The sequence below is a fragment of the Helianthus annuus genome, chromosome 17 (assembly GCF_002127325.2).
Source record: "Helianthus annuus cultivar XRQ/B chromosome 17, HanXRQr2.0-SUNRISE, whole genome shotgun sequence".
NCBI classification, from domain to species: domain Eukaryota; kingdom Viridiplantae; phylum Streptophyta; class Magnoliopsida; order Asterales; family Asteraceae; genus Helianthus; species Helianthus annuus.
In genome coordinates this window covers 93,324,791-93,333,398 of record NC_035449.2, presented here as the reverse complement: position 1 = coordinate 93,333,398, position 8,608 = coordinate 93,324,791, and positions in this window count along the sequence as shown.

Genomic DNA, 8,608 nt, shown 5'->3' with positions numbered 1-8,608 from the left:
ACAACAAACCAGAACCTAAACATGGGGTTGTGCCAGCCGGGCATGGGGTCGTGCCCCACTCAAGATTCCCAGAAAATAAAGACAAACAGAAGACGACAAGGGAAACGGGGCCATGTCTCCTAGGCACGGGTCGTGGTCAACTCTCAGATTTGCAAATCTGGGTTCGTACAGCAAGTACAGGGGATATGGGGTCGTGTGTGTAGATGGCCTGACAACAACATTAAATGAAGATAGAGAAAGAGAAGGACACGGGGCCATGCCCACTTGCAACTCATCCCTTGGCAAACCACTTCTCTCACACCTGCCACAACTCCACCACCACTACCACCATCATCCACCACTTTCATCCATCATCCATCCATAGAGTGTGTGTAGTAGTCTTGGGATCCAAGATCGATAGTAAGAGTTTTTGTCAAACAAAGGCCATGCTTGGCTAATCTCTTACATCATTTGGTGAAGACAATTCATTTATATATTACTTTTGATTTCCTAGCTTTGGTAACTTTTTATTTGGGTTTATATTAATGACTTTAATAACTAGTTTTTTATATTGAAAGTGAACTTTATTCAATCATGTCTTCATGTTTTGTTGATTCACTCATTCGTATCTTTACGGTCTATATAAAGCACGTTAACTGCCTGGAAAGGTGTTAGAAGGATGGTTGGGTAAAGTTCTTGCCTCGTTCAGTGTATAGATCGTTCGAGGACTTGATTCAAGCTTATTAGGACTTCCCTTAAGGCAGATAGCATCAAATCTGGGGAAGTAAGAACGGCTTGTAATCCCTTATAAATTAACTACTATTAAAACTTTAAATCAGCCTCGCGGGATTGTATCCCCGCTGACTCAGACCAATATGGCCGAGGGTAGCGTTGCCTCCAAAAGAAGGACATGCCACATTTTGCATTAATAACTTAGTTAATTATCTTTCAATAATCCAGCCTTGCGGGACTGTATCCCTACTGACTCAGACCAATATGGCCGAGGGTAGCGTTGCCTTAAAAAGAGGGGCATGCCACTATAACTAAGATAACCTCTTAAAAAACCCAAAGCGTGGAAATCATCAAAGGATACATAAATGACGAGTCGAATCCAAGTGATTCTATCTTGTCTATCTGTTTATTTATTTATTTTGTGTCGTTATTTTACTTGTTTAAAAATATTTTTTACCCAAAGTTTGGTTAGATTAGAAGTCAACGATATTCTGGTATTAAAAGCTTTTGTGTCCTTGGAAGACCTCTTATCTTACCATCACTATACTACGCCAACGTCGGGGAGTCATGTCACATAACTATTGTTTCACAACAATTGGTACATAAAATTTTGTATTATTGAATTAATTGTTTACATTGTCTTGGAAACAAATACAAACAAAGTATAATAATTGTCTTTCAAGTTTTAAAGTCACTAAGGCCTGAGTCCGCCCTATGTGTAGCATGCTCAAAATCAAACATTCGCTCCTGTAACATATGTGAAAAATAAAACGTCGGCATAAAAATGCCTGTGAGTAACATAAGTTTTGTGATGAAGATTCATGGCTTTGAATGTTAAAAGAAATATTTAACTATTACGAAAGTAGCTATGAACCTTTAATGAAATGTTTCTTTTATGAAATCATATGAAAATCAAATGATTTAAAAGAAATGATGCATGGTTAACTTAATAACCAAAATATGTCATGTCTTGTATAAAATATGTCATGTCTTGTATAAAATGTTTCATGTCTTGTCTTTTGTTTGAAGTGGTTTAGATAACGCTACGATATGTAATACAATAAAAGCACTTATATATAGGAAGTATCAGCGGCGTATCCACCATGCTTTTATCATATTACACACGTCTCGTTATCTAAATCACTTACCATAAACCATCAAATGAAATATCTTGTTTAAACCAATGTCTTGTATAAACCAATGTCTTGTATAAACAAATGTCTTGTGTAAATCAATGTCTTGTATAAAACAATGTCTTGTATTAACCAATGTCTTGTATGGTAAACAAAAGGTCTTTGCTTAAACCATAGGAAATAATGTCTTGTATAACCAAAATGTCTTGTATAAAACAATGTTTTTGAATGAACAAAAGTCTTGTTTAATCAAAGGTTTTGTTTTATAAACCATTGCTTTTATTGTGTAAACATATAAATGGATTGTTGGCGAATACATTCAAGCCTTGTTGAATGTCGGATAAACCCTTATAAGGACAAAGGTTTATCAAATATTCATCAGATTATGTCATTCCCTAAGGTCACTTCCATTACATACTACCGGTCGGCGTGATCAATGTTAATGAATGTATCATTGTCGAGTTCAACGCACCAAAATGTCTAGAACAATGTGAGCATGTCGTGAAAATGTTTTGAAATCATGTACTAGGTATGCTAGGTCAACATACGAAGCAAAAATGTCTTTGAAATCATGTACTATATGTACTAAGTAAAAAAACCATGTATAATGTCATGAAAACAAGAAAGTAGTGATAGGCACATATGAATCACCCCAAAACATTTGAAGACGTAAAAGAGGGGACTATGTACTCACTTGGGATTGCGTATAAGTCTTGTTCAAATGATCAAACAAAGCTCAAAGGATCAAGAGTTCAATGGTTTCCTAATATCGGATAACTATGTTAGTGTGTCGGGACTTAGTCGGGGGATTGGATAGAATGAAGTCTTATAAACCAAACGAGTGTTGGGACTCATATGACATGGTTTAATAAACTTAACATTCTGATTTGAAAGTGATCCTAAGTGCTTTTGACCCTTTATGACTCGTTAATGTGGTTTACGCCACTTTAACGGGTTATAAGCGTAATTATATGATCAGATGGTTAAATATGTCCTATGTTGAGTCTTACATGCCAAAAACAAGTTTGATTATGTTATAACATCAGTTTAGATGTCAAAACTTTGGTTATGTATGCATAAAACTAATTTATGCGCAAAAAGGGTGTTTTGGTCATTTTAAAGTACATAACAATCGACTCATCATATAACTAACCAAACCTTATGACCATAAGGTATAACCTCAGAGGGTTATTCCCTATATAACTATAGTCATATAAATATGCTTGATCGAATCCTAAGATCAACCAAACGGGTCAGATGCGAAAGTAAAAGTGATAGTCAAACCGCTCAACTTATGACCAAAATAAAGCACTAAACTAGAAATGACGAGTTAGACATGTTGGAACATGTCTAATTAAGTTATAAAACTGATTTGGTGTCAAAACTTTAAGTTTTATGACCCGAAAACAGTTTCGTCGTAAAATGCACTTATGCGCATCTTTGACTTTTAATAAATAAAACTTTGACTCGTCACTTCACCTAGTAAACGTGGTAATCAGAAGGTGAAATCGCAAGGGATTATAACCTTCGTGATTACGATCACCTTACAAAGTTCAATTGAACTTTGACTTGACCAAAAATGCTCAGAACCGAAAGTCAAACAGAAAGTCAAACTGTTTGACTTTAGCTCAAAATAACTAAAATAAATGAAATAGACTAGGAGTGAGTACTTGTGTTGAGAAACACTTAAGAACTCAGTTAGGAGGCCTCCAAAAGCTGGAAGCAAGCTCCAAAGAGATGGGAGAAAGAATTGAGAAATGAGCAAGTGAAAATGGATGAATTCACTTGCTATTTATAGTTTTCATGGACTCCTAAGATCAATCTAAGTGTCCATGAGGTGTCATGATCTTAGGGAGGTCATAACACATGTCAAATGCAGGTTAGGAGCTGGAAATTTCGTGAGCTTGGGGAGCAAGGAAGGAAACAGGTGGCTGCAAATTGTTTCTGTCTAGGCACCCCTTACGGACCGTTAGGGGGAGTCTCTATGGTCCGCAAAGCTGCCTTAGGGGCCAAGTTTTGCTTTTTGGCAGATTTGGCCCCTTGACTTGTATTATAGAGTTTTGTCACTTTTAACCCCTTTTAACCCAATATTTAGGTTATACAAAGGTGTTAAGGCATATGTAACTTAGATTTTGCCCGGAAATGTCGTGGATGTCAGTTCATTCAGTTGTACGGTTACGCCTTTCGCAAATAAAGTATATAACTTTATCGAATCCGAGAATGATTAAAATTGTGCAACGATTGACATTTTTGCATTCTTACCAATAAAATGAAAGATTTTATTGAATAAAAATGTCTGGGATTGTATAATGATTGATAATCATACATTCTTGCAAATAAAACACAAGAGTTTATTAGATCGAAAATGTTCGGAATCGTACAATGATTGCAAAAGCACAAATGTCACAGCACTTTCCCTAGCGTGTTGTAGAGAGTGATAGTTTATATCTATTTTATAAATTTAAAGTTTGATAAAAAGAGTAAAAAAAAGTACTAAAAATACTTTAAAAATCCATACATACTCTGACACGTCAAAAGCGATTAGTGATTTCAATAAAACAATTCAACTAACGTTTATATGAAGTTAGAAATCAATACATGACAACCTTGGAGTTATAGAATATATATGTGTTACTCAGATTGTAAAGTGTTTTACAAAAATGAATAATAAAGATGTTTGTTAGTTAAATTACCCAAAAATTCCTCCCAGATGAAACAGTTAAGTTTATAATTTAGGTGATGGAAAAGAGAAAAGATTTTGAACTTTTTGAATGCTCTTGTTCAAATCAGTTGCCTTCATTCTTCAATTGTATTACTATTTATAAGGAAAGTTCACGGATCGCTAAACAATAGTTTATTGATCCTGATGACTAATGGGTCAATATGAACTTTATCCCTTTGATGTTTATGCACAAATTGTCAGCTTGTGCTCACTTCATCAGCTTCTAGAAGGCTTACACGTAGGTCTCCATTACTAGTGAGACGTACTGATATAAATTTCCCTATAAATCACGTGTTTTTTGTGTAATAATTGTTTTCACAACTTTGGTTGTAAGCTTTGTGTATTAGCTTATTGTTGCTTGATAGTACCTGAGTCGTCTGAAGTTACCTTCAGTCGTCTGATTTTCAGCATTACGTGTGTTTGATTCACCAATAGAACACCTCTGAATCAGGCAACAAGTCTTTATCCATTAAGTTTCAAAATGATGCTGAATGAAAAGTTTACCTCTTTGTCCCTTCGCATGTGTTCATAACCCTCACACGAACACTCACACACCACCTCCTTGACCCACCACCACTTCCTCCACCACCAACCACCACCATATCATTGTACTCTTACTGGTTCAGAGTCTCTTACCTAGTCAGGTCTCTTACTAGCTCAGCACTTAATGGTTAAGAGGTTGCCAAATGGCTCTTAAACTTAAAAAGAAACAAATTTAAAACTAGAATACTGGATTTGTTTGGCCATCGAGGGGCATATTATATATAAATCTAATTTGCAACACATCTATGCATTATGGTTTATACCATAATGCTTAGTGACTTGTCTCCACTAAAGACAAACTTGTCTTTCATTTAAAAACTATAAATAATTTTGCGAGTTAACACGACGCAACGTGCGTGTGTGGTTAAACGTTTTTACGTCGTCAATTTTTTTTCCGTTTGACAGGTTCATCGTAACGCTCGGGGTCCTAAATCGACTTAGTTAATTTTTATGTATTTTACGTTTCGATTTAATTTCTTCGCATTAACACAAAGACAAATTTTTATTTCATTTAAATTCTATAAATAATTTTGCGAGTTAACACGACGCAACGTGTGTGTGTGGTTAAACGTTTTTACAGTGTCTATTTTTTTCCGTTTGACATGTTCATCGTAACGCTCGGGTCCTAGATCGACTTAGTTATTTCTTTATATGTTTTACGTTTCGGTTTAATTTCTTAGCATTAATACGCTGCAACTTCAGTATTGGAGGTCGCTGGTAATAGTGTGGCATTGGTGTTCGCCCCCGCCGCAACGCGGGAGTGCTTAATACTAGTTGTTCCTAAAAGATAAAAGTAAACTAATATAGTTTACTTTTATCTTTTAGGAACAATATGCCCCTCAAAGATAAAAGTAAACTAATAAAGTAACCGCCAATGAGCTTGTGGTGGAGTGGTAAGTGAGAGACTTGGGTTTCTAAGAGACCCAAGTTCAATTCCTACTTCTCCCCATTAGTTTTCAGCGGCACCTGGTGATGATGGGAGACTAAGCGAGTAGGCGGCGATCGCTAGTTTGATCCTTGAACTGAATGGGGTTTACCTCACCGCACTGTCGTGCCTTTGAGTGAGTGTTCACGGGCTTCTGCCCTAGGTGAGGGTTTCCCCAGTTCGGAGATAAATGTATCACGATATGGTGAGTTTCGTCAGTAGCCCATATTAAGGATTCGTTGGCCGTTTAAAAAACTAATAAAATAACCAATCTACTCGAATCTTAAAGGTAGCAATAAAAATGGGATGAAAATGATCTAAAATTTATGTATGATTGTAAGCATATCATAAGGCAAAGATTGGGAAGGAAGCTCCTATTCTGTTTTGAGACCAACGATCTGATTCCAATGGGTGACGCGGGATGGAAGGGTTAGAGGGAGAGAGAGAGAGAGAGAGTGAGTGAGTAGGCTAAAGGAGTTTAGGAGTGCAGACCATCGATCTACACATGCATTGACTTAATTGAAAAACAAACCGAGTTTAAGCTAAAGGGAAAACATGCCACAATAGCGAGACATAATGGATGGCTAGTGTAATTAAACATTATATAAATCTAAAAAATGCTTTTCTTTGTAAATTTGTCTAATATTCTTTAGAGACAAATTATCATATTATAAATTAGGAAGATCTTTGTGTTTCATGGAATGTACTCTAAGTATTGAGGATTTTTTTAAAAAAATGATTTTTCATTTCTAACTCAAAGGTTTTTATGTTTTTGCATTTTAACCTTTTTGTTTTTGTTTTTTACTTTTAACCTAAAACCTTTCATCTTTTGCAATTTAACCCCACACATTTTTATTTTCAACTTTGATCCACGTAGTTTTCATCTTTTCCAAATTTCTCGTTTTATGTTTAGTTCTAATTTTGCGAGTAACGTAACGTACATGTGGGTTTCAAAGTTTTTTCGATTTTTTTTTCCCGTTTGACAGGTGCGTCACAACGCGTCTATTTTTCCCTGTTTGACAGGTTCGTTGCAACGCACGTGGTCTTAGATTGAGTTAGTTATTCTTTTCTATTTTTACATTTCAGTCTAATTTCTTCGCATTAAAATGTCGCAACCGGCATACGTGGTTCAACGATTTAATACATATGCTTTTCCTTAGGTGTTATTTTTTCCTTTTTATTTATTTGTTTTCACGAGTTGATCGCGTGTAGATGTGTAGCATTAGTGCTACTTGGCATGGTCTCTGCCCCCGCCGCAACGCGGGGGCCTTAATACTAGTTAATACTAACTACTACGATAACAAGTGAAAAAATATAAAATAAAGGAATAATGGATTTTAACAATCCCAACTATTAGTCGTTGGCTGACAACGATCCAACTTAAAAAATAAGCAGTGGTGGTCCTACCTTTTCACATATTATAAACCAATGAACCTTTACTAAATCAAAAAGGATAATGAGACAAAAAGAAATTAAGGTTCTCATAGTAAAAGTCCATTGGTTTACAGTATTTGAAAAGGTGAAACCACTGTTATTTTTGAAGTTGAGACTATTGCTGGCCAACGACTAATAGTTGAGATTTTAAAATCCACTATTCTTAAAATAAATACTCAATTTACATAAAGTAAAACCAACTTTAGTCTTGCACGTTACAATAATATATTATGGATGGGATTAAAAATTAAACGAACGTTATAGTACACATTTTGATAGGTATTTATGAAATAGTCTAATATACAGAGATTAGTTATCAATAAACTACTCATATATAATCAAAGATTAGGAAAATAAAATAAATGCTATGTGCGGTTATTTGTCATACAAATTTTTGTTTTTTTCAGACTTTTTCTTCGTTAGGTAGAGGGTGACGTCTTAGTTTTATTCGTTTTCTTCATGTAACACGTGAACATCACATCAGCTTTTTTCAGTTTATCTTAGATTTTTTCATATTGCGAGATATCGTCTCAGATTTCCCCAAAGCCAATTTTTTTAATTTAATTAAAACTTTAAACCAATTTATATAAATACATGTTATAAATATAAATTAAAATAAAGGATATTTAAACAAAAAAAAAACCATATTTCAATATATTTTAGTTATACAATTTAAAGTACTTCTAAAAATATAACAAACTCTATGATCTATTAAACACTAAAATCAAGTTGTAAGGGTTTAAGTAAAAACATTAACAAATTTATGGGGTTTTTTACGAGATATATATATACTAGAAGGTTAATTTTAGAAGAAAATTAAATTAAGAAGAAAAAGAACCAATGGTAGAAACGTAAAATATTAAATAGTTTTTCTCTCAACTCATTTATTATTATATTTGACTAATTAATTAGTCATAAATACTATTATCTTCCACACTTAAACTTTTTCTTACACACATAAAAATTTATCCTACACGTTTTGAAATTTATCCTACACATATTGAAATTTATCTTATACAGCTCGTAATTCATCCTAAACACCTCGAAATTTATGTTACACTTTAAATATATGTTTTTTTTTTTTGAAAAAATATGTTTTTTTTTTTTGAAAATAAGTTACAAATTAAATATAGTTAGCTA